Source organism: Ambystoma mexicanum, chromosome 6q (genome assembly GCF_040938575.1).
Source record: "Ambystoma mexicanum isolate Mex_15411 chromosome 6q, UKY_AmexF1_1, whole genome shotgun sequence".
NCBI classification, from domain to species: Eukaryota; Metazoa; Chordata; class Amphibia; order Caudata; family Ambystomatidae; genus Ambystoma; species Ambystoma mexicanum.
This window is the reverse complement of record NC_090937.1, coordinates 900,366,423-900,393,994: the sequence shown is the minus strand read 5'-3', so window position 1 is coordinate 900,393,994 and position 27,572 is coordinate 900,366,423.

Genomic DNA, 27,572 nt, shown 5'->3' with positions numbered 1-27,572 from the left:
GGGTCCCAGGAATTCACACAACCCTAGACTCTCTGGCGCCCAGGATGTGTATTGGGACCAGACATCCCAGCCCCCATCCTGGAGGCACACACCAGGCCTGTAGAAGCCCGCAAAAGCATCTGTGTTTCGCGGGAAAGTACATGCCCAAATAAGGAAGACCCCGGTCGTCTCCACCTTGGGGGGGTGAAGGGGGCAAGACGGTCAGCGGACAGGACAAAGAGCCTCGTGGTCTGGCCATTTTGGGAGCCAGGCCACCATTTTGGGCTAAGCGCGAGAAACGCGCTTAAAACGCCAAAAGAAGCTCAAAAACACAAGAAACGATCGCTGCCACCAATCTCATCCGTGATTCACTTGCACCGTTCATTTACAATCCAAAGAGAGTATCTAGGGCCTGTAGAAGACTAGAGACCCAAGAGAGCAGTAACTTAGCTTACAGTGCCCTCTTGTGCCATGTTGTGCGAAAGCTGCCACATGATAAAGAAAGTACAGAAAACAACGTTTCCCGGTACTGACTGTCTTAAAGGCATGTCAGTTTCCCTGTAAGAATGGAGCGAAAGCCCAGAGGAGTGCGGCAGAAGGCTGCACTTCTCTGGCAAAGTCTAGATCATGGTGAAAACAGCAAAAGGTTTAGGGGTTGCCACATGGAAGGAAAATTACCCACAATTAAGAAATCTTTCCTAACACTCGCCCCTCCCAGACTATGGACAGGGGGAACTAATCCACCCCTGGATGAGTCTCGTGTTCAGGTTGGTTAAACATTCTGGACAACCCATCAGCATTGCTATGTTGGACACCTGGCCTATGCTCAATAGTGAACTCGAAGCCTTGTAGACTTATGGACCACCTAAGCAGCTTTGGATTCTCTCCCTTCATGTTCATTAGCCACTTTAAGGGCTTATGGTCAGTTTGCACAGTGAAGTGGGTCCCATAGAGGTAGGGCCTCAGCTTCCGTAGGGCCCACACAACAGAGAAACATTCTTTCTCCACTGTGGACCATCTGAGCTCTCTGTCCTTAAACTGGTGACTAATAAAACCAATAGGGTGTTCCTTACCCTTCTCATCTACTTGCGATAGTACAGCTTCTATCCCAGTGTCAGAGGCATCCGTCTGCACAATAAAAGGTCTTTGATAATCAGGGGCCCTGAGGACAGGGGCCTGGCACAAGGAGTCTTTTAAGCCATTGAAGGCCTTCTCACACTCGTCGGTCCAAGTTACCTTCTTGGGTTTCTTCGGAGTGGTGAGGGCAGTCAGAGGGGCAGCTATGGTGCCATAGTCTGCCATGTGTAGTGGGGGTAGGCCAGTCTTGTACTGCTTGGACTTTACTGGGAAGAGGCTGTATCCTCCCTCCACCTACTTCATGTCCAAGGTAAACCACTGAGCCTTGTCCAATCTGGCATTTACTAGCCTTTATGGTCAAGTGTGCTTTCTGAAGAGCCTGGAGCGCAATCCCGAGGTGTTTAAAATGGTCTTCCCAGGTGGCACTGAAAACTGCTATATCGTCCAGGTATGCAAGACAGAATTCGTCCAACCCATTCAACACATGATTCACAAGCCTCTGGAAAGTGGCAGGTGCATTTTTCAACCCGAACGGCATTACCCTGAATTGGTAAAGGCTGTCTGGAGTAGAAAACGCTGTCTTCTCCTTGGCATGTTCTGCTAAAGCTATTTGCCAATAGCCAGCAGTGAGGTCAACCATGCTGAGGTACTTGGAGGCACCCAAAGTATCCACCAGCTCATCTGTTCGAGGCAAGGGGTGTGCATCTGTCTTGGTGACAGCATTCAGAGCCCTGTAATCCACGCAGAACCTCAATTCAGAAGTGCCTGCCTTTGGAACCAAAACCACAAGGCTGGACCAAGGACTACTAGAGGGTTCAATCACCCCAAGGTCTAACATCTTGTTGACCTCGGTCTTAATGTAAGACCGTACTTTGTCTGACATCCTGTATCCCCTACTTTTGGTAGGTACACTGTCTCCTGTGTCTATGTTATGTTTGCACCAAGGTGTCAAACCAGGCGACTGTGAAAACAGGGGGGAAAACTGCCTAAGCAAACTTTTCACCTCAGCCTGCTGATTAGAAGTCAGGTGAGGGGCCACTCGGACACCCTCAAAGGAGCTATCTGAAGGACCGCTTTGGAACAGGTCAGGGAGAGGTTCAAACTCCTCTTCCTCAACATCTGAAGCCAGTAGCAGTGCTGCGATTTCGACTCTTTGGACGAAAGCCTTCAGTCTATTTATGTGGAACACTTTTGGAGCCTGTCCAGGCCTTCCAAGGTCCACTAAATAGTTAACCTCACCCAGGGGCTCCACCATTGTGTAAGGGCCTGACCATTTGTCCTGTAAAGCTCGAGGCCTTCTGGTATTCATGATCAGGACTTGCTGACCAGGTGTAAAGTTGATGAGGGAAGCTTTCTGGTCTTACCAATGTTTCACCAGCGCTTGTCCTGCCTTCAATTTATCACTAGCCAAGCCCATCAGGAGTACCATCCGTTTTCTGTGCCCCAGCACATAATCTACTATGTTGGTAGTAACAGGGGGAGTGGGCATCTCCCATCCCTCCTTGACTATGGCTAAGGGTCCCCGTACAGGATGACCGAACAGAAGTTCGAAGGGGCTGAAGCCAACACCCTCCTGTGGTACCTCTCGGTAGGCAAACAGTAAGCATGGTAAAAGAAGATCCCATTTTCTTCTCTGAGGTTCTTCCAGAGCCCCAATCATGCTCTTTAACGTTCTGTTGAAACGTTCCACCAGACCATTGGTCTGGTGGTGGTATGCAGAAGAGAACTTGTAGGTGACCCCACATTCTTTCCGCATAACCTGCATATACTTTGACATCAAGTTGCTGCCTCTGTCAGACACAACTTCTTTAGGGAAGCCAACCCTAGTAAAGATGCCAAGTAATGCTTTTGCAACGGACTTGGCAGTTACAGTTTTCAATGGGATGGCCTCAGGATATCTGGTAGCATAGTCGACTAGCACCAAGATAAACCTATTGCCTGAGGATGTCTGCGGGTCAAGGGGACCAACGATGTTGATCCCTACCCTTTCGAATGGTATTCCCACTACTGGAAGTGGTACCAATGGAGCTTGGATTGTTGAGCCACTCTTACCAGATAACTGGCAGGAGGCACAACTCCTGCAGTGACTTTCTACTTGCACCCCCATCTTGGGCCAGTAGAAGTGCATGGATAACCTTTGCTTGGTCCTCTTAATACCAAGGTGACCAGCAAGGGGCACTTCATGCGCCAACTGCAGGAGGAAGGGTCTTACAGCAAGGGGAACCACCAACCTCCTATGGTCTCCTTCTGTAGACTCTGTGGGCTCACTATAGAGGAGTCCACCTTCCAAATAAATCCGATGCATCCCAGGAGGTTCACCCTCAAGCTGGGAGCAGGCCTGTCTCCTTAGGCCTTCCAGAGATGGGCACTCACGTTGGCCTTTACTGAATTCTTCCCTGTCAGGACCTCCTTCTACTAATAAGTCTTTTAGTTCCGGATGGTCGTTGGGGTCAAATACTTCAAGCATCGCCACCTCCTCGTCAGGCCCGGGTGATTGACCAACTTCCTCCACCGCAGTGGTAGGCGAGTTCGGGGGAATGCTCTCTTTCCCTCGTCTTAACTTGCGTACTCCTTTTGCCTTGGGTTTCCCCTTCGGCTGGGGCAGCGCATTGGCCTTGGCCAATGCTGCCCGTGTTTGAGACCGTGTGCAGGGTCTGTCGGCTGTGTCTCCTACGAGCCCTAAAGCCCTGAGATCATTGCCTAACAAGACCTTTCCTGGGACGTTTCTCTGAATGCTCACTGGAATCCTGACTGCTGTACCATATAAAGTAAGATTTACAGGTATTACTGGGAACATGCGAGGTGGGCTGTCAGCCAACTTAGTGGGCATCAGAGTAGCTCTGGCAACTTCCTCTGAGTCTACCAAGGTAGAATCCACTACAGTTCGACTGCACCCACTATCCCTAAGAGCTGGAGTATCCACTCCATTGATCAGCACACTGTCTTTAAAGTAGTGGAATCCTAGCATAAGCCTCTGCGTCTTTAGGCTCCCAGGAACCCAGGGAAACTAAAACTACCTCAGCTTCTATTCCGCTGGGGAAGGAGTCTGAGGAGAAGGATGCTCCTGTAATCTCTTCTTCCTCGTAGGAGGAGAAGGCCAGATTAGCGGAGTGGATCCCCAAAGGTTTAACCTTGCACCAGGGATCCCCCTTCACGTGGTCAGTTGCTCCAAAGCAAAACAAGATCCATTGGGTCTTGGTGTTTACATAGGGAGGCTTATTGTAACCAGAGTTCTGTTTTGGAGGCTGACCTCCACTACCCTGTGAGTTCTCTTGTGTATTACCCTTATTTTTCTTTTTGTGGCCCTTTTGAGAAGAAGATTGATCAGAATCTCCACCTTCCTTATCTTTGGACTTGTTCCCTTCCTCCTGCTTACCAGGATGAGTTTTGTCCTTATGGGAGACTCGATGTGACACCCATAAATCTGCGGCAATGGCCAGCTTCTTAGGATCTATCTCCTTCGAATCGGGCAAATGCTGCTTAAGCTCCGGGGAAGAAGATGCAAAAATATGTTCCAGCATGACAAGACTTATCATGCCTTCAAAAGTAGAAACCTTTTAACCTTCGACCCAGCCAGTTAAGTTTTTTAAGGATTCGGTTACATAAGATACCCAAGTACCACCTTCTTTTTTCTTATACTCTCAGAATCGTTTTAAAATATTGGGCAGGAGTCTTTCCAAACTGTAAAAATGAGAGTTTGCTTTAACATTGCGAAATCCGCTCACTCAGCCTTTGACATTTCCATAATGGCACTACAGCCAGAATGGGGCAGTCTGCTGAGTAACCAGGCAATCTTATCAGCATTGTCAACTTGTTGAACTTCACATGCATACTCAAACGTATTCAGCCAGTCCATAATGTCATTCTTTTCCTCATACACACTGAGCAGATCTTTTGGAAACTGTGGATGAGAGGAGGCCCCAGACCCATGTCCAAGACCCTTGGATCCATTTGCAACCTGAAGCTTGGCCAGTTCCAACTGGTGATCCCTGTCTTTCTGTTTTTCAGCCTGTTTGATTCTTAGTTTGGTTATGTTGAACTCAAGCTCCTTCTACCTAACCGCAGCTCTTGCTTCTTGAATTCAAGCATGGCCTCCCCATCGACACTGGCAGAGGAAACATTAGACATCTCATCCTCCCTTTCCTCGTGGTCGCGGTGGATCAGTGCAGCGGCAGAACCGTCGGTTCTACCAGTGAGAGCAGCCCCACCTCCTTCTGCACTGTCCTCAGAAGTTATAGCATCAAGCTGCGCTTCTTGCCACGCCACGATTCTTTGGATCATATCCAATTTGGTGCCTTGAGAGGAGACACCTCTCTCCGCACACATCTTTTTCAATGTTTCGGATTTAGAAGTATTTAAAGTTAACAAGGTATTTGTTTCCATACTGTTAGATAGGACTATGGCCTTTTAAAAGTTATACTACGACAATTCACTACGTGTCCTGGTAGGAATAACTTGAAATGCCTTCGCTCGTGCGCAACACTGGATACCTACAGTCGTATCCCACCGCTGTACACCAATTTGTTAAGACGGATTTCTGAACTCTGTCCGGGAGGGGCAGAGGTTCAGAAGGCCAGCCTAGTTTCTTGGAACAGGGTAACCTCTGGACAAGCCAGACCAATCAGGGTAGCGATCGCGGCGGTCAAGACTAGGTCTCAAGAGGGGTGAGAGTGACTGAAAGCCCGCAATGAGCACACAAAGCAAGGACACTTACAAATTACTCCAAGCAGGTGTTATATTATAAATATATACACATTTATTACAAGGCCTTTGTAACATTGACCGTAGCAAGAAATCACAATAAAACTCAAGTAAACCAACACATACCAAACCAATACAATGGGCCTCATTGCAACCTTGGCGGAGGACCATGGTGCTATTAGCACCATGGTCCATGCCGCTAAGGTTGCAATTCCGCCATGGTGGATGGTGGAATTACCGCCCCATTCCAAGGTGAGTGGGGCTGTAATTCCCCATTCACCAATGGCCCCTTCCCCATTCACATTTTTGCCCCATAGGGCATAATGGGAATGGGGAAAGGCGAAAATTACGGCACCGTAAATTACGGTGCCGTAATTATCGCCAAGGTCCCTTTGCGGCATGGCTTTTAACGCCTGCAAAAAGCAGGCGTTAAACAGCCATCCCGCAAAGGGAACCTTGTAATCAGGCGTTAAGGGTCGGCGCCGTTTACGGCGCCGTAAACCCCTTAACGCCTGAGTTGGAATGAGGCCCAATATATATACAAATACAAACGAGTCTAACGAGTTTGACGCACGAAATGTGTAGACCACCTAGATGGGGAGAAAAACAGGCAGTGCGAATAATAATTAGACCCAGTCCGCCTTCAGAGGCACCTAACTAAAAGGAAGTCCAAGCCCTATGAAGAGAGGAGCCTTGTGCTCAAAAGTACCTGCACACGCTGGTGCCAACGGGCAAAAAGGGGAGTCTCTTCGAGGGAATCAGGCAGTTTAGTTCGGTGAACAAATGAAGATGAACAGAGATGCGCGACTCAAGCGCAGCCTCCACTGTGGGCAGAAGCAGAGCGTGAGTACGGAAAGGCGTGCTGTTAGACACAGCGGGGAAAAGCTATGGGCTCCTGCAGGAGGGCGACCAGTTCCTAGCCATGCTACTCACCGGTCCCCGATGCAAGCAGACCCAGGCTTCTCCGCGTCAGTTTCAGTGCTGGCAGGTTCAGATAGGAGCAGGAGATGTCTCGTCGTCGTGTAGATTCCGCAGCAGCAGAAGTTGAGTTGGGGACGTCCCAAACGCAGTGAACCTGCACCGTTTGTTACCACAGCAGGGCAACGGAGCGGCTGTGTGTATTTCCATCAAATGTACACTACTCACTTCAGACCTGGGAATGCCAAGTGTACAAATCGTGTGAGAGTGACAAAGACTCGTAATACAACACAACCTGACGGCGGTTACAGAGCAAGACTCCTGGGTAGGCTGGTTAGTCTGCTGGATGGCCCAGAGACACTTCCGAAGGCTTACGTGCAGAAGATGGTGAAAATACCGAGAATAGTTGTTCCCACTATTCCAAGGGTCGAAGTACCAATACAGGCCTTCTCGTTCGATCCGAGGTAGAAAGGGTTTCACAAAGCGACAGCAGTGCAGAGGAGCAGTCCTTCAGCGGGTCACCATTGTTTCCTCGGTTCAGCCTCGTGGTTGCAGGATACTTGGCTCCTGTATTCCTTTGTTCGTGAGAACTCAGGAGATCGACATGGTAGTGGCGTTTCCAGCTCCCTCTTATCCAAGGTCCCCTCTGCGCCAAAACGGAGGGGACCCAATGTGAGATCCGCTCATAAAACACTCACACCATCTGTGGACCTTATCACGGTCCACGGGGGTCCCAGGCATTCACACCACCCTAGACTCTCTGGCGCCCAGGATGTGTATTGGGACCAGATATCCCAGCCCCCATCCTGGAGGCACACACCAGGCCTGTAGAAGCCCTCAAAAGCATCTGTGTTTCGCGGGAAAGTACATGCCCAAATAAGGAAGGCCCCGGGTCGGCTCGACCTGGGGGAGGTGAAGGGGGCAAGACGGTCAGCGGACAGGACAAAGAGCCAAGTGGTCTGGCCATTTTGGGAGCCAGGCCACCATTTTGGGATAAGCGCGAGAAACGCACTTAAAACCTCAAAAGGAGCTCAAAAACACTCAAAAACTCAAGAAACGATCGCTGCCACCAATCCCATCCGTGATTCACTTGCACCGTTCATTTACAATCCAAAGAGGTTATCTAGGGCCTGTAGAAGACTAGAGACCCAAGAGAGCAGTAACTTAGCTTACAGTGCCCTCTTGTGCCATGTTGCGCGAAAGCTGCCACATGATAAAGAAATTACGGAAAACAACGTTTCCCGGTACTGACTGTCTTAAGGGCATGTCAGTTTCCCCATAAGAATGGTGCGAAAGCTCAGAGGAGTGCGGCAGAAGGCTGCACTTCTCTGGCAAAGTCTAGATCATGGTGAAAACAGCAAAAAGGTTAGGGGTTGCCACATGGAAGGAAAATTACCCACAATTAAGAAATCTTTCCTAATAACCCATACGTGGAAAGAGCTAAGGAAAGCAAATGTAAAGAAGCTTGTATGTTGCAACAGTTGATGAAGTGAATGGTAAATGCAGAAATAGAACAACATATGTCAACTATTGAAAAGCCTTATTGGCCAAGGATTTGAACTGGTACTGTTTTGAAAAATAGAAGATTTTAACAATTTGAAATGTTGGTTTGGGAAGAGCTGAAGGGAACCCCAAGACTTTGTGAACTGGTATTTATTCCTTTTCTTTTTTTTGAAAGCTGGAAATGTGAACTCTTGGGAACATAAATAGATAGAAGTCCAGATGACCCAGAAGATTTGGAATTGGTATTGTTTTCTGGAATTGGCACTAGAAGAAAGCTGAAAGATGTGTCCTCTTGGGTAAGGGCACCCCAAGACTTTGTGAACTGGGTTGAATCTTAGAGAGGAAAACCCAGAGGCTTTCTGAGCTGTGCTGAACTCCTGGTGAAGGGAACCCTGTGGCCTTTTGGAAATGTTATGAACTTGGGGAAGTGTAAGCTGAGTATAAACCAAGAGCTGGAAGAAGCTCAGAACTTTATTTTTTAACACTATTTCTTTTGCTGGTGACATCCCTACACAGTGTATATAATTAGTTGTGAGGACAAGTATAGGTTTTGGACACAGACAGAATTTTGATTTAGACTTACTGACACAGACTATCCTTACTTTTCTTTAGGTAGAGAAACCCCTCCATAGAATAGAGCAAGTTAGGCCTTAGTCCATCCTGACATTTAAGTAAAATAAAGCTTTTACTTAGAATATTGAATATGTTGTCTGTGCCTTACTTCATGATGCCTTCACACTTATCAGACACACCCTTATTTCCTTGAGAGCGAACCTGACTAATGGGTGCATTTAATGTAATCACTAGTTTAGATCATGTCCCCTGAGTGCTAAGTTCCACATACACAAAACAAGTGTAATGACACTTTCTGGCCCCTAGTAATGCCCTTATCTGACAGCCTTCCCCAACATGTATTGACCAGGGAATGCAGCTTGTTGTTGTCTGTGATGTGATGAAAAACTTTAATTTTTACATAAAAGGAAAGTGATCGTACTTTGTTATTCACTTTGTTTTGGAAGATAAGATTGTTAAATGGTGTGTGTGTGGGCGTTCAGATCTGATGCACCTATTGGAATGTGAATAACTCAATCAATATCACTTAAGAGAAATAATTATCACTTGCAAACAGGTACAATTCACTGCATGAGAGTGGGGACCAATAGCTTCACAACATTTCTAATGATACATATCTAATAATAATATTACCTGCCTAAAAGGTATTCATGCTATTGGCTGTACAAAGATGAGATGAAAGAAGGAGTTGATCCTGGGTGAATTGGAACATATATATGTTTTTTCTTCTGGTGAGGAACAGTAAAATGCATGCAAAGTAAACAAAGAACATGGAAATACATAAGCATACTGAAGGTAGAAATGCAGAAAAAACTCAATCCTTCCCCCTCTACAGGAGCCTTTCAGTTAGGAAGGGCATGCTCATCTGCTGTCTGTTGGGAGTGTGGAGCGGAGAGGCTGCAGCGACAGTGACAGTATCAGCGACCAGCACGTTATCAACACAGATTAACAGTGTGACACTGTGGCGGCATAAAGAGAGGAAGCCCTCTGTGTGCTCGATGTTGGTGAAGCAGCCCATCTGAGTTAACTTGAATGGAGGACAGACCTGGATAGGTTGAAAGGGGTCAATATTTTGTTTTTGCAGGAGACACACATATTGGGCAGGCAGGCAGAGCGCTTTGCCCTGGGCTGCGGGATGAACAGATATTTTATGTCCTACACAGCAAGGGGGGTTATGATCCTGGTGTATCTCTCTCTACAATTTGTACACATAGGACCTCATTATACGTATTGCGGAATGGGTTAACCGGTGCCGCTAATGGTGGTGGACCCGTTAAACACATTCCGCAATATTACGATGTTCCCTTGCGGGACCCGATGTGGATATCTGGTTTTACCAGACGTCCTTAGCGGGTCCCGCGAGGGGACCAGGGAGCTAACAACAGGCCGGTCGTAATCAACCCGTTGTTAGCTCCCGCGCCCATTCCCTATGGGGGCTCAAATGGGAATGGGGAAGGCCCAGGCCCGGGTTCCCTGAGGGAGGAATTACCAGGCCCTCCAAACTCGGAATTGCCCGGTAATTCCCCATTCAGGGAACCCGGACCCGGACACGGTTTTGGAGGCAGCCATTCCCTTATTAAGGGCATAGCTACCTCCAAAGTCGTAATGAGGCCCATAGACTTTCAGAGTGGGCGTAGACAGGCAATATGTGCTTGTTCGCGGTATTTTATGTGGGGGGGTTCTTATGGTGAAATGGTGAATGTTTATGGGCCTAACATGGAAGATTTTTAGGAAAACTTTTTACGACAATGCTCACAATACCCGATGGCTTCAGTGATTTGTGGGGGTGATTTGAGCACAATATTATGTGCGGTGCTTGATTGCACCTTGGACACCCCCAAGGAACTTACCAGTGCAGCCCATACCATTCTCGCCCACATGCCTGACATGGATTTTGCTGGATGTCTGGCGGTCATTGAATACTGCGGGGATGGAATACACAAAGGCCCTCATTATGACCCAGGCGTTGGACCATGGTGCTAATAGGGAAATGGGGGAAGGCGCTAAGTATGGTGCCGCAAATTGCGGCACCATACTTAGCACCAAGGTCCCTTTGCGGGTTTGTTTTTTAACGCCTGCTAAAAGCAGGCGTTAAAGTGCCACCCGCAAAGGGACCTCGTAATCAGGCGTTAAGGGTTTAACGGCGCCGCCACCTTTTACGGCGCCGTTAACCCCTTAACGCCTGGGTTGTAATGAGGGCCATAGACTTATAATTGGTGTCTAACTCATTGCTAACCGAGGTAAAGGGGTGCTCAATTCTTCCATGCACATTATCAGACCATTCCCCCATCTTGCTGTCTATGAATTTGGGCAAGGGGGGTAGAGGGCAAGCACCTTGCTGTTTCAAGCTGAAGCGCTGCGAGCCCCAGTTATATCCATGAATTTGCACAAACACATCGCAATTTATTTAGAGACGAATATAGGCCCAATCTCCTCTGCTACCACTAAGTGGCAGTCATTTAAGCTGTACATATGAGGGATAGTGCTATTAACTGAGTAGGGGGTCCTTAGCAGCATTAGTAAGGATATGAGGCTCCAAGAAACTGAGTTTTCTTCACTGCAACAACAGTATGCTCAGAACTCCTCTTCCGCTCTGAGACACGATATAAATGTTAGGCTGGACGTGTTTCGGGAAGCAGCTGACAGAGAGCTGCAATACCTGGACAGGCCAATGGTGGCAAGGAGGTATGGGGAGGCAGTTAGGGAAGGAAGACTGCTCGCCCAGTCCATAGGACTTAGTTGGGGACCATACATATTCTGTGTATCACACGCCATGACTGATCTACACCATATATGGACGAGGTTATTAATGCAGTATTTCATAACTCTTACTCATCTTTATGCACCTAAGAAAACAGCAACTGTCTCAGATGTAGACTGTTACCCAGGTGGGATACCGATGACTTTGCTGTCTGGGGCGACCAGCGCTGCACTTGAAGTTCCGATCACAATTGAGGAGATGACATTAGCTATCACTGATCTTTCTAGGCTCCAGGGTTAGATGGTTTTTGTGCTACGTTTTACAAGGAATTCTGGGAGGTCCTGGCTTCCCACATGTTGCAGGTTTGATGGAGCCACTGTCGAATGGGATTCTTCCTGAAACTCCACATGAAGCTATTATCATCCTTCTTCTCAAACCGGATAAAGCAGCGAGTGAGTGTGTATCATTTAGACCCCTATCTCTTATAAATATAGATGCTAAGATTTATGCTAAAGTCCTTGTGACGTGCCTGTCTGCATTAATGCCACATATGATACATATGGATCAGTCGGGTTTTATACAAGGTCGCTCGACAGCATCTTATATATGACGGTTTTACAACATGCTGGCGCAGGTTCCACATGAGTGTAGGGCAGTGGTGATATCCCTGGATCTGCAGAAGGCCTTTGATACAGTCTCCTGGCCTTTCCTTTACCAAGTGACAGCTAATTATGGGTTCAGCCCCAACTTCATCTTATGGTTGTGATTGCTGCACTTGCACTTGGGTGTATACAAATGGTATGCTGTCTCTGATCTTTAGGCTGGGAGGTGGCATGCGACAGGGGTGTCCCTTGTCAGCCTTATTGTTTGCGGTGGTAATTGAGCAGCTAGCAGACCTGATCCGGGACAGATTCAGCAGGGCTAGCATACGACTGGGAGGGAAATACAAAATAATTTCATTATATGCTAAATACTTTTGCTGTATATAAGGGATCCTGAGTGTGGGTGCTTGGAGCAGTAGTATACTTTGGGCTTCATCTTAATAATAGTAAGTCTGAAATATTCCAACTGTCGGAGGTCGCACAAAGGCCGGTGGATGCGTTGGGCCTTACGTGAGCTGTGAATGATTTTCATTATTTAGGCATTAGATTGGCACATTCGGCCTCCATAACGTTTGATCTGAACTATGGGAGTTACTTGGCAGGCTTGAGGATAAAGTTCCCGAGATGGGGCCGGATTCTGCAGTCCCTTGCAGGGAGATTGGTGTTGATTAAAATTATTCTTTTGCCTCAACTCCTTTTTTCCTTCATAACATTTTGATGTGGCTGGGGCGCACATTTTTCTCAGAACTCATAGGTGTGTGGTCATCCTTTCTGTGGTCAGAAGGTCAGGTTGGGATGGGGTGGAGGCACCTTGCCCATCCCTATGAGTGAGGGGGATTATCGGCCCCAGATTTTGTATTGTATTATCTGATGGCACAGGTACACTACGCTATTTGCTGGAGTATGTACCACCCTGAGACACTTCACGCAGACAGGCTAATCTTCTGTGGTGCTGCTATTTGCGGGTAACGTGTATCGCCACAAACACAGTCTGGTGCCGACAGATGGGCAGAGCTGTTCTGGCTCCCTATGACAAATGTTTGCCCCCCTGGGGAATGGCGGCAGTGAAGCCCACTACAGATCGGTGGAGAAAGTCTGGGGCGGGGCTGGATTTGGACAATAGGTGATCTTTTTGTGGCTGGGTGATTTATTTAATGGGATGATATTAAGGGGCTTATTGGTGACACACAACTTTGATTGCTGCATCATTATCGCCTTAAAACGGCTGTCACTGCGCGCTGGCTGGTATACCAGTCTGAGCCAGCCTCACATCCATGTTTGTCGTATATAATGTCGAACTGAGGGTGCAAGAAATCCATCTCTACACTTTGCAAGCTGGCCCAGATGTTGGGTGTTAAAATGGGCCTAAATAACAAGGCAAAATGGGAGGGAGACTTGCATACCACATTTACAGAATGTCAATGGAAGCGCATTTGTTTAATAAGAAAGGTGTGTCAGTGAATTCCAGGTATCGCATCATTCATTTCAGGGACAGAACAACAATCTTACCAGGTCCAGTGACAATGAGAACGTGCAAGTGCAGGGGAGAGTGAAGTGGGGAAAGTGCTAGGGGCATCTTCCCTCTTCCTGTTATTTGAGTCAGTGTGAGTATAAGCAGTCATGCTCCACTTTAGAGTTTGTGTTAATTGGGACTTCACTGTATTGTACTGATCTGTGACTGATATTCTGTGATCCATGTAAATGTTCACCAAGTGCTTAATAAACAGTTTAAAATAAATAAATAATCAAAAAAAAGAATGCATATGGTTGCACCTTTCAAACCACACCCTTTCGATAAAACTGACAACTTTTACAGTAACAGGAAGAGTGGCTCATTTAAAAAATATCAGTGCATCATTTGTTTAAAACATATATTTAAATAAAATAGGTAAAGGTAATTGTCTCCTTGTTTTAAAATAGTGACGGCAGGAGAAGACAAAATGCTGCCCACTTTCAATCTCATAAGAATAGAACTTATAAAAAAAAAAAATGTAATTCATTTAGCAGTAAATGAAACTAACGGAAAAATGCTGAATCTAATGATCTTTGTTTGGCATTGGGCACCCACACCAAACAAGAAGTGAAAGACGACGAGCGCATTTCTAACTCAAATTCAAGTATGAAAGAACTCTTTTGCATACTCAAAGAATTAGAGTCCCCAATCAGTATTCCCGATGTCTGTACTAAGGACAAATCCTGGTGTACAGACATCCAACATGCCTTAGCGAATAAAATTGACACACTCCAGAATAAAATTCAACAAAAAAAAGAAGTTCTGAACTTACTGCACTCGCCCCACACTCTCCTGCCTAACGAGTCACCATCGGCTCACAACACTACCTTCCATTTTTCTAAAATGTCTACCCTAGAGGTAGAAAAAATTATCCTATCTTTGAAGCCTTCGAACTGTAAAGGCGATATTTGCCCAGCACAGCTAATAAAAGATGCTGCCAGAGAACTCTCCCCATTCATAACTAAACTGATAAATGCCTCATTTACCACAGGTACCGTACCTGCTAACCTTAATCAATCCTGGGTGCTACCCCTCCTCAAGAAACAGACACTAGATCCCCTTATTCCTACGAGCAACCGGCCCATTACTACGGTCCCATTTCTACTAAAAATATTGGATAAAGCCGCTTACATTCAAATTCAAAAACACTTGGACTGCATAAACTTCTAGGCAACAGACAATCTGGTTTCCATCCACTACACGGAACAGAGACAGCCCTAATCGACCAAAAGTCCCAAATAGACGAGTTGAGAGACAAAGGAAGGACAGTACTCTTGCTCCTACTTGACCTCTCGGCCGCATTTGATCTGGTCAACCACAAGGTCCTATGCCGGCACCTTGATTCTGCAGCTCACTTCTCCACGGGTACCATCAAATGGATTGAGTCCTTCCTGAGTGAGAGAACCATGAGAGTCTTCTCCCCCTCAGCAGCTGCCGACCCTACATCTGTCCTATGTGGTGTTCCCCAAGGGTCCTGTGTCTCGCCTACCCTTTACAACATCTTCACTAAGCCACTGTTCGACGATCTGGACCAGCTGGGTATCACCTACACTAACTATGAAGATGATACTCAGATTCTCCTCCCACTTTCTGGGGATTATGGTACGGACATGGGCTTAGTGAACAAAGTTTACCTCATCATCCAAGCATGGATGGCCACTCATGGCCTGTGCTTGAACGATGATAAGACTGAACTTATAATTCTGGGTTCGCAGACCAATATCTAAAAACTAGGCCAAGAATACTCATCATTCAATATTAACGGTAATACCATTAAAGTTTACAAGGAAGTAAAAACCCTTGGATTCTACTTGGACTCCACACTGTCCTTTGATAAACAGGTCAAATCCCTTACCTCGGCCACGGCTTACACCTGCAAATTACTCAGAGCTGGTAAACCGTTCCTCTCTGACAACAACTGTCTGATCCTGGCTAGAGCTCTAATACTCTCCAGAATCGACTATTGTAATGCCCTCTACAGTGGTGCCAACAAATCTACCATTCAAAAGCTCCAAACACTACAGAATAACGCCCTAAGAGCAGCCTTAGGCATAAATAAAAAAACTCACATCTCTTCCTTGAGACGTCAACATAAATGGCTATCCACATCTAACAAAATATTACTAAAAATGTTTTCTTTGACACATAAAGCCCTTAACAACGCAGCCCCTAGCTACCTCATAGATAAACTCCAGAGAAGAACTTCTCTCAGACCTACTAGAATTGGAAACACTAATTGTCTGACTATTCCTAAATACAAGCTCACCACCATTGGGGGGAACAGCTTCACTGTTAAGGCAGCTAAAAGTTGGAACTCATTGCCCCAGTAGCTGAGAGCGGACCAACCTTACCTACATTTCAGGAAACATTTAATAAAACATATCACTGCTACGGATCCTTAGTCTCCCACCACTCCTAGAAGACATGCCCACTTCCTTAGTGACTGGGTCATCCTGCAGCAACAGCGGACTACTGTACTAATCTTTGCATTAATCTCTGAAGACCTTGTGCATTGTGATCCACTCGGGAGCCTAGTACCCTACAAAGGGCCCCATGTGGCACATTTATCCTCTGTACCATGCCTACTGATCATTTATTTAATTGCACTGGTTATTCCTTTCTTCGTCCTATTTTGTACATTGTATATATCCTGTATTCCTGTAAAAACTGTATATTGTGCAATTATGTAAATATTGTAACCTGTGTATACGTAACTATGTAAGTCTTGCATCTCCATATCACTGTGCCCTTTTACTCACGAGTCTGGTGCGCTTAACAAATGAATAAACAAACAAACAAACAAACAAAGAATTGGGGATTAACCTGGACTCCTCGGTCTCCCTCCCAAGATATGGAAACGCCATCACCGCTGCAGCAGTGTACAACTGCAAACTTATCAATGCATGCAGACCATTCCTGATCACCCGTACCTCCATCACGATTGCCAGAATGCTTGTTCTCTCCAGAATAGACCAATGCAATGCACTACTTGCTGGCTCTTCCACACAGAACATCAAAAACCGACAGATGTTCAAAACATCGCTCTAAGAGCAGCTTTGAACATTGCAAAGAATGAGCATTTCTCTCCTGCAAGACGGGCAGCACACTGGCTGCCTGTTTGAACATATCTTATTCAAGACACTTTCGATAACGCACAAATACTTGTCAAACACGGCCCCGAGATGCCTATCCAGGACATTTTACAAACCCCTATCCATCAGACCAAACCAGTCCGTCCATTCGGACCACTTCTCCATCCCTAGATTCAAGTTGCAAAAAGCAGGGGGATGCAGTATCCCAGTGTTGGCGGCAAAAAACTGGAACACTCTCCGGCTTGCTCTAAGATCTGAAACCTCATTCTGGTCTTTCCGCAAAAGCCTCACATGGCTTTTCACGCTAGAACCCTAATTCTATGACAGTAAAAAACCTTTTGTGATGATTTAACAAGAATGACTGTCATTATATTGTCTTCTCTGTAACCAGCGCCAGATATCTGTAGATTCGGTGCGCTCTATACAGTTCTAAATAAATAAATAAAACAGAGTCCGTAACCTCATTCAATTTTGAAAGAAAAGTAAAGATTAGTTAATATACCACTGGCCTGTCCTTTTAAGAAATGATCCAGTGCCCAGGCGATGTCCCTTTCTTTTAGAATTGAACAGAGATTCTGATGTTTATTTATATATAAGGTTATTTAAAAAAAACAAATCAAGCCAATCAGGTTTCAAACTGGGGCGAGCATAAAACTGGGTCGACCATACCTCCAGTCCCCTCCACCGAAACCCTCCGCACAAGGCGAAAGATTTATTCGGTTTGAAGAGAAACCAGAGTATTTATTTATATATGTATGCCCCAAAGCACTGACAGATCCAGAACAATCAGCTCATTTTTATATATTTTAGTCATTTCCATTTTGGGGCTTCGGTTGACACTCTTAGTTCACACAACTCATCCTTGTGGAATGTCAAATCGTGTGATGTGCAGAGGCGGAGCAAAAGAGAATTGGTGTGATGGATGCCTCATAGGTTACTGGGTGGAGTCCAAGGTCAACAGCAAACTGGGACAGTTGGTGCACTGCTAGGAAGCATGAGTAGGTTTTTCAAGAACGCAATTTCCAACTAAACAAGATGTCAATGAGGCGTGGCCCCATAGGAGAGAGCAGTGAAAACCTGTGCTTTATAGACTTCCACAATGCAGATAAACGCCCTACCACCAATCCTGACTGTAAAACTTAGTGTAGGACCCTATCTTTGTGCAAGTCGGAGTTTACTATGCAACACTTGGGCGGGGGGGGTCATTATGAGGTTGGAGGTCATGGAAAAACGATGCCGGTAAGAAATTACCGGCACCACAAATCCCGCTCTGGGCCATTCCGACTCAACAAGCTGGTATTAGCGCCACCGCTGATCAAATGCTCCCCCGTACTGGCATGCGCGCAGGCATGCAGCCCTTGGGCCTGCAAATAGTGGGATGGCGCTAACAGGAGGACATCACAAGTCAGGCGGACATGCAAATACTGCCATCATGAATGCAGTAATGAGGCGTACCGGGATGCCGGCAATACCGTCATCGCGAACCACCCGCAAACAGCTATGTGCAGTGTTCCGAACTGCCACAGGTGCACACAATCAGCACAGGTGGTGGCAATTGGAGTCTGACCCAGCAAAAAAAGAGCACACCCACACACCACAACCCTCACCACACCAAAATGATTCCACTTGTAGTAGCTATACTGGGGCTGGAGGATTTGCTTGCATTGCTACACCAGCATCAACAATAAGCACCACAGAGGAGACGCAGGAGGAGAAGGAGGGTGAGACAGGGCCAGCAAGCCCGACCAGTGCAGCCAGTGGTTCCACGCAGGCAGCCCCAATCCCTCGCATCAGAGCCAGTCCATTCAACCTAACCCCTGAGCAAATCCACACCCTGTACCGTCTGGACCGGGACACCATCACCACCATTGTGGACATGATACACGACAACATTGTCAGCCTGATTGAAATACGCACCGCCATCCCCCTCTACTGAAGGTAGTGTCTGTGCTCCACCTACTGGCCACAGGCACCTACCAGCACACAGTGGGGCACATGCATGGCATTTCACAATCCTTATTTTCTCGCATGCTGAACCAAGTGCTGGATGCCCTCCTGAAGCACACAAGGGACTACATATCTCTACCACGGACTGCCCAGGAGATATTTGGCACTAAAGTTGGCTTCCATGCACTAGCAGGCATGCCAGATTGTATTGGTGCACTTGACTGCACCCATGTGTAATTGGTGGTCCCGCATGCAATGGAGGTGGTGTACCGCAACCGTAAGCTATATCACTAAATCAATGTACAGATGGTATGTGACTCCAGCAAGCTCATTACACATTGTTGTGCCCAATTTCCTGGAATAACTCATGACTCAATGGTCCTGCGGAACTCCACGCTACCACACTACATGGAGCGACATGCAGGATTATGTGCCTGGCTGCTTGGTAAGTTGCATGGCAGGCACATGGCAGTGAAATGGGGGGAGAGATGGACACACCACCATGGTGTCATTGTTGTGGTGACAGCACAATGTCCACATCCCTAACCACTGTGCCCCAAAGCAACCCAAACCGAACATGACCACCAATTCCCATAGCAATGAAGTAAGCTGCACACCTATCATGACATGGCAAACTTTAAACCACCCCACATCCCGCAACACGTGCACCACCTATCATCGGACCTCACCCTCCATAACACAATCCAGCAACATGCTGTGAGTATTCACAATGCAAATGTCTGCAGCAAATCACCACACAGGGCAAGCATCCATGAGAGTGCACAAAACAAAACCACCAAGGGTATCCACTGCTTGTCACAGGGTCACCACCACAGTAGTGCAACATGTCACAATGGTGACAATCTGCACTGGATGAAAAATTATGCAGAGACTACTGACAAAACTGCCAGTAAGAAAATCATACAAAACACTACACATCACATATATATCACAAACACAGCGGTATGCGTCCACAATGCATGAGCAACATCAAGGCAGTGTACACCGTGTATCATCGTGAAGATGCAATCCACACCATAAGACCATGGAAAAGCACACGTTGGGGCAAGGAAAAATGTGTGCATACAACCAGGGACATGTGCATGTGACCAATACATATCTGCAGGCATGTGTGATAAGTACAGCTGTCCATCATGAATTGGCTAACACATACCTTATTCTACTCCCATGCTGGTGACAGTGGCTATCCCTTCAAGCCGTGGCTCCTCACCGCTGTCCAAAACCCGCAGAACAGGCACGTGGAGGACTACAATCATTCCCTTACCCGTGTGGTCATCGAACGGGCCTTTGGCCTGTTGAAGGTATGTTTTCGCTGCCTTAGCCGGTCAGGTGGGGCACCCCTCTACAGCCATGAGAAGGTGGCCAAGATCATCATGGCATGTGTCATTCTGCACATCATGTGTATCCGACGGAATGTGCCCCTGCCCCCAGACAATAAACAGCAACCACCAGGTGATGAAGAAGGGGATGAAGAAGATCTGGGCGCACATCATCGCGCTGCCAATGCACAGGAGGGACGTGCTGTGCACCACTCTGTGATGGCACAATATTTCTGATGCACATGGGTGCAGAGGGTGCCATTAAAGTGGGACAGAGGGCACTGGGTGTGTGAGTACATGTACAATATGCACTGTAGACCAATAAATGACACATATGCAATGAGGAATGTCCACTCAAGTATTTTTTCTGCTACACAACAGGTGTATTAAACTGTTAAATTGTACAAAGTGCTCATACCCTCCACCTCAACTCCCCCACACACCCTCTCCACCTCCCACTCCCCCCACAACTCCCCCACACACCCTCCCTCCTCCCTCTCAACCCACAACTTCCTCACACACCCTCTCCCCACTCCCCCTCCCCCCACAACTCCCCCACACACCCTCTCCCCATCCCACTCCCCCCACAACTCCCCCACACATGGTGTCCAAGCTAATGCAGCAGGTTACTGCGGCAATTGCCTTTATCAGGCTGCCCCATCTACTTCTGTCCACTTCCTGCACTTGGTTGCAGCATGTCCGATCACCACAAGATAGGTGCAGACCTGCAAAGGGGGCTGGTCTGAGTTGAGCTACATGATGAAACTGTGCCCGTTTGCTCCTGTCTCGGTGCAGGACGCTCTGCCTCCATGGCATCCACTATGTGGCATAGGACCTGCCTCAGAGCAGGCACCTCCTTGCAGATGTGCATGGTATTGGCCCCAATTGCCTGTCTCAGGGACGCAGTGTTGTACCGCCCCTCCTGACTTGCCTGGGCACCTTCAGACACAAACTGCCTGACTAGGGCTGTCATCTCCTCCTGGCGCTGCGCCGTATGTCCATTTGCTGCACCCCATCCCGGACACCAGTGGAAGTGAATGCTGCATGTGTGAAATTTGCAAATTCGTGTGGGTGCTCTGTGGGGCTCATGCTCCCTTGACCTGGCTCCCCTCCAGACTGGTCCTGTGTGCTGTCATAGGTGGAGTACAATGGTGTGACCTGGGGTGATGCTGGGGGACTGGTGGGGCAGGTATGTCTGATGTGTCATCCTCCACAGGGGCACACACCTGGCCTTGGCTCTGAGCATCCTCGCCCATCTGGGGTGCTGTGGCTACCACCTCCCCAACAGAGCTGTTTGCAGCTGAGAGGGCCCCATCGGCCACTGTCTCCTGTGCAGGTGACACAGATGGTGTGGGGACTGTAGCTGTGGTAGTGGCCCTTTGCCACACCAGTGACGTGGCCTCCTCTGGTGCCTTCCCCTTCTGTGCCAGTCGTGGCTTGCCTGGCCCTTTCGATGTTGAATGCCTGTTGCCTTCCTCCATGCCCCTGGCCCTCTTCTGGAGTGTTGTTTCCTGTGCGGCTGAGTCCTGGGCCTCGCTGTCAGGATCTGAGCCTGTGGGGGACTGAAAGAGGGACGGCATCAGTGATGGTTCTAGAAGCATCATTCATACATTGGTATTATTGCTGTTCTACACATTAGAGGGGAATGGGTATTGGAGTTTTCGCAATCAGGTTGCTTGCTATATGGATGGAGCATGCAGGCATCCGTCAGGGTCACACATGTTTGAGGTGGTGTATGCTCTGTGACATGCATTTCTGTTGTGGACTGCATGCAGTGTGACTAATGCTGTTTCCATGTTTGTGGGGTGTGTGTCAGGTTTGGCATTGGCATGCTGCATGCATGTGGATGTGTCAGTGCTGAGGACAGCATCTTGGCAGGGATGTGTCCATGTGTCTGTATTGGCCCATGCATTGCCTCATGGCACAGTTGAATTGGTGTACTATCATCATACAATGCATTACAGTGTTTTCTTAGGGCACTCACCTCCATCTGCCGATGATGTGGCACCACGTTCCATCTCCCCAACACCTTCGATTGCCTCGATGCCAATGGTGCTGGTGCAGATTTCCTCCCACCGGCTTAGTTTGATAGGGGAGCTAGGGCTACTACCAGTAGCCAGGCCCTGGCTCCAGTTGGCCGACATTATGTTTAGGACTCTGAGGCGCAGGTCGTCCCATCTCTTGCCCATCTCTTTGCGGGGGGTGTTGCCGACTGCACTCACTTTTTGGGCAACAAGTTGCCAGATCTCTTTTTTTTTGTAACTGAGCTTTTCGCTTGAAGTTGTTGGCAAAGACAACGTCAGCATTCTCTGCCAGTGTCTCGGCGAGCATTGTTAGCTCATCCTCCGTAAGGCGCTCTTTATGCTGCCTTGCTTCACCTTTTTTGACTTGTTTTGGCATGATGCTGGTGGTGATGTTATATTTCTGCTCTTGCAATGAGGCTCCAAGTCCTGTGTAGTGAGGATGGCAATGGATTGTGTTTTTCAAGATGGCCTCCGTGCCTTTCCCGTTCCGGTGCGATGATGCTACTTCAGGTTCCGCTTATTAGCGGGCACCGCTATTAGCGGATATCGCTAATAGCGGTGGCCACTAATGCCATTTCTATTGATGCCAGTCACATTATTTAGGGGTGGACAGCGGCAGTAGTGCTGTCAGTGCTTTCCATGATGCTGCTAAGGGGCATTTTTGGAACTTTTGCGGCATGCTAGTACTGTCGATACCGGCATGCCACTACGCTGGTGTCCGCGTACTCGTAATAGTCCACTGTTAGTGGCCCCTTTACTACATGGACACAGTATTTGCTCCATGCCGGTAAAAACAGTTTTTTACCTCCAACCTCGTAATGACCCCCTTGGTCCGTCCAAGTTTCTTTCAATGAAATGCGCAGACCCAAGAAATCAAAATACTCTACTTGATTATTTCATTGTTATACTTCAAGAGTATTCTTATTGATTTTGTTGATTGCCAAACATCACCACTGCCTTAGCCATATTCACAGTGAATCGTCGAATTCTGCAAATGTTAGATAACATTTCCAAATGCTTGTGTCATCCATGTGTAGAGGAGGTCCCAAATATGGCCTGCACTCCAGCCACCCATTTCGAGATACCAGAAGCATACTGGCCAAGATACATGACATATAAGGAGCAAATTAACCAAAAGAGAGCAACAGTGGGGATCTGTCCAGTACCCATCAGAAGAACGTGCATACCTATTGAAGCGCCAATAACCAGACAACCATGGACTGCAAGGTACCCATTAAGACAACCATACCAGCAGCTGACGCGAAATGAAGACCACGTACAAACCGTCCCTGAAGAGACCCAAAGGGCTCTTATTGGAGGCGACTGGTGAATACACAGTGGCCCGGACAGACGGTTAGATGAAAGAAATGACAACCAAAAAGAAGATAAAACAAAGACGAAATGTTGCGAACCATGATGTAATGGACATAGAAGAAGAAACAATGCTGAACTTTAAAGAAACGTAACCATTGAGAGCAGGATGGAAATGTGTAACTGGTCAAATGCTTGTAAATAGGCTTGGAACGCAAGAAGCGAAGGAAACTGTACTGCTTGCAATGCTTAGTAGGAGGATAGAACGGCAAGCGCCAAATATATGTCTACCTCAAGAAGCACATTATACAAGTGTGACTCCATTTTACGAAAGCAGAATTAAGCCCAGGATGGTAGGGGCCTAACAGGCCAGGATTCATGTACCAGCACAAAGTCGGACGAAAGAGCGGAATCGAAACTTAGCAAGAAGCAGCTCATGGCTAGGAATTTGAGGTCAACCCAAGGAAGGGAGGAGAGCAGCAACTCTGAGAATTGAAACCTAAGAGCATAGAAGCCTGCCCCGTGAAGGTCGAGATAAGGAGGCCCAGGCAGGTGGCGAGGCGGAACAAAGAATGAAATACGCAAATAGATGGAAAATGAAGCAGCTTCGCAGTGTACTGACATGTGACCAGCCAAGCGTGAAGAGGTACCAACGTCTGATGTCACCCAAACCGGAGGATGCCATGACTTTCCCCCGATAAGAAGCTACATTTTTGAGGCCATCCTCAGCCAACTAATTGACACATGGACCTGAGGGTAGTGATTGATGGAAGGGAGGCAGGGTGAATCTTGGGCCATCCCGCACCTTGGCGACCATTCTGAATGCTGCTAATTAAAGTGAAGATTTATGCCTTGGTGTGTAGCCCACCCAATCACAATGGACCAAATAATCTAGGGTCCTATAGCTAGTAGAACCAATGAGATGTCATACTTTTAGTGACCTCTATCACAAGTGATGGAGAGGGATGGGCATAGACGCCCACCTGATAAGAGTTATCCAATCCCCACACTCTGTTACCATATACAGATATAGTACCTATACTTAAGTTACCTTTTCCAACCAATAGAATTGCATGTCAAACTAATGAGTTTTACACGTCAATGATGATGAGAATTTGCTATAAAAGTTACTGTTTGCATGAAGAATTTGGAAGTTGAAGCGAGACAGGCGATCGCAACTCTGATGATTTCCATTTGTTTCCCCGTTTTTTGTACTCTTCATTAAACAGACTTCCCTTTGCCAAACCATTGACTTCTCCTTATTGAGTGGTGTTGGAGTAAGAGAATCCTTCACCCCATCCTCCTCAAGGTGCAGCTATCTCGATTTAAGGTGCTGGAGGGCGAGCTCTGAATCTCATGGGCCCGTTCAGAGGTCGCTCTGCCTTCTAGTACACTTGGTAGCGGAGAGGATAGTTATGACCATCAACTATTGAATTTTGATTATTGATAAGACACCTATTGACCGTCGACACGAAGTAACTCTAAGTCTTCGGCAATATCACGAGTCCTTCGCCATTTTGGCCGAGTAGACTATGAAGCTTCCCGTGGACAATGATAGCGTAATACTGTCCAAAAAAAAAAACTGCAGTGGGTTGAAGGCACCCGTTTTAAAAACATAAACCCTTCTATTCCTATGGGCAGTGAATCAGACGAAAGACCAAAAGAAGGCGGTAAAGAAGGCGGTGATCCCCAAGTCACAGAGAGGAACGATGCGAGCAGTGAGTGAAATGAAAATTGGTGCTTTGGCAAATGTTCTTAAGCAATAGAACAAGTAAGGGGAAAGGTAATGGAGGGAGGTGGAGAAAACAAAATAATCAGAAGTAGAGAAGACTGTATATATATATAGGGTGATAATCACTCGAGAATAACTGAATAAATAAAGAGAGAAGATACCAGGGAGGACACCCAAGATAAAGATAGAGGATACCGGGGAGGACACCCGAGATAAAGAGAGAGGATACCGGGGAGAACACCCAAGGTAACGGATACACCATGTTCCTGCGCTTTAATATAGCGGTCAGAAGAAACGTGAATTAATAGTCCCACATAGGGAAAGATTAGGCTACTACGACGATTAAAAACTTCGTAAAAGGAGTTTGTTTAAACTCCATGTCGGGGTATTAGAAGGTAGAGATATCTGTGTCCAGCTTGTGTCTGTCTAGTCTGTTTAACGTTTGTCATACATGTTCAAATTGATGTGTGACATGAAAGGAAATGTGTCTCCTTGTTGTTTAAAATTGATCAAGGGATTTTGCGTGATTCTATAGTTGAGAGGGAATCGCACATGAATTGATGTTCTTGAGTAAATTGGTGATATAAAATTTGGCGGGAAAAGATTGGATTGGAGCTTGCGATATTTGGTGCTCGCTCATATTGTTGGATATGGTGAAGTTGCATGAAAGTATTGCTAGAACAGATTTAAGCATGAAAGATATTACTCCGTAGCACAGTTATGTAAACAATTGCCTAAACATGCACCTAAGCTTAAGAAATACAGTACAGAGTGGGTTAAGGCTACCGCCCACAAGATGTTCATGCCGTGGCCACAGAATGGGTCCTTATCTAAAGCCGTCTTGCAACATATGTCGACTTATTTGCATGCCATATATACAGGCAAGAAACTAGAGAAACGCCTAGCTGTTCTTAAACTTTAGAAAATGTTCGAACAGTCGAAGGATGAAGAGCCACCGCCAGACTCGATATTAAATGTATGCACGGAAGGAGGTGAGACGCCTACTGCGCCACCTGCCCCACCTGAAACAGAAACCGAGGGAAGTAAGTGAGAGGTACTCTACCCATTAAGAGAGCTCAAGGCAGCTGCGGGGTACAGCAACCCCACATATGAGTCACCTACGTACAGTAGTGATGAAAATAAAGGGAAGGATCAGGATAAGAATCTCACCTCCACAGTCCCGAAGGACAAGGAGAGACGTGATGATGAGAGGAAGGATCAGGCACAGACAAGTGCACCTCTCGATAAGGAGAGAGAGGGAGCGAAATGGAAAGGAAGCGAAGACAGAACTGATGAGATAGCATTCGCGAAAGACGAATGGATGGGAGGACAGATACTGTTTAAACTCGATGGTAAAGGAAGTGACGATGTGAGACCGAGAGAAAAATCTGATGCGACACAGAGAAAGGAGAAGGAGAAGGAAAGGGAAATAAGGGATGAAAGAATAAGAAGGAAAGATAGGCTACAAAGAGAACAGCTATATCGCGAAGAGCAAGGAAAGCAGCTCAGTCACAAACAGAGCGCTGTCTATGACCAGTACAGGCAGAACCTGGAAAAACTGGAAAAAGAGCACTGAGCACATGAAAAAAGGATAAAGAGGCGAAAGGATGAGGAAGTTAGAAGGGCAAGTGAACGTATAAATGAAAGGAGAAGGGAAGAAGATAAGGTCAGAGAAGAAGCGAGGAAGCGCAAATAATTTGATGATGATATTGAACGTAAACGTAGACAGAGGGCACACAATCTCGAATATCTGCAGCGAGAAGTTAAAAAACCTAATCCTGCAGTAAAATGGGAAGACATTGAAGAATTTTTCCCTGCGTACGATTCAGTACCAGGCAATAGTGGGACAAATATTGAGGGTGACTTCGACACCAGAAGCATCGGGGAAACGATCGATAAAATATATGATGAAATGGGGTTAGAACCAATATCCCAAGGGGAAGACGAGCGCTTGGAAAGCACTCAGCTTTATGACACTGAGGATGTCACCCGAAGTAGTGGGAGCAGGAGACTGTCCCTGGATAGGCTAGAAATCAGTAAGAACGACGATGGCACAAGGAGTTGCGTGAATTGGGAACAATCATTGTCCGACTCCGGAGAGGAGACAGAGTGCGAGACAAATGAAGAAGGGAGGCAGCACGAAAAGCGGCTCACAAGGGACATAGGGGTAAAATGGTCAGACGCTAGCGAGTCCCCACCAAGGGCATCTGAATCTACATCACAGTCTGACTAACGCAAAGGAACACCCCATGGTCAGAGGGAGGTGCCGGCGCCCGCCTATGTTGACAGGTTGAGGACTTTGCCAGGCAGACGGTGATGTGGGAATGTTACTCCAGCGATAGACAGAATAACTATGGGGAAGGAGAAAGAAGGCTGCGCATCCCAATTTCCGCTGCTAGAAAAGGGGGGAGCAAGGCCGCAATATATTCCATGGCCACACATGGATTGAGAAAACCTGAAGAATAAGCTTCCAATGCTGACATCGGGAGCCGGGAAGTAGGTACACGAGTTAGAAAAGATGACAGGGGGTGTCACATTAGCTATAGGGGAAATTAAAGG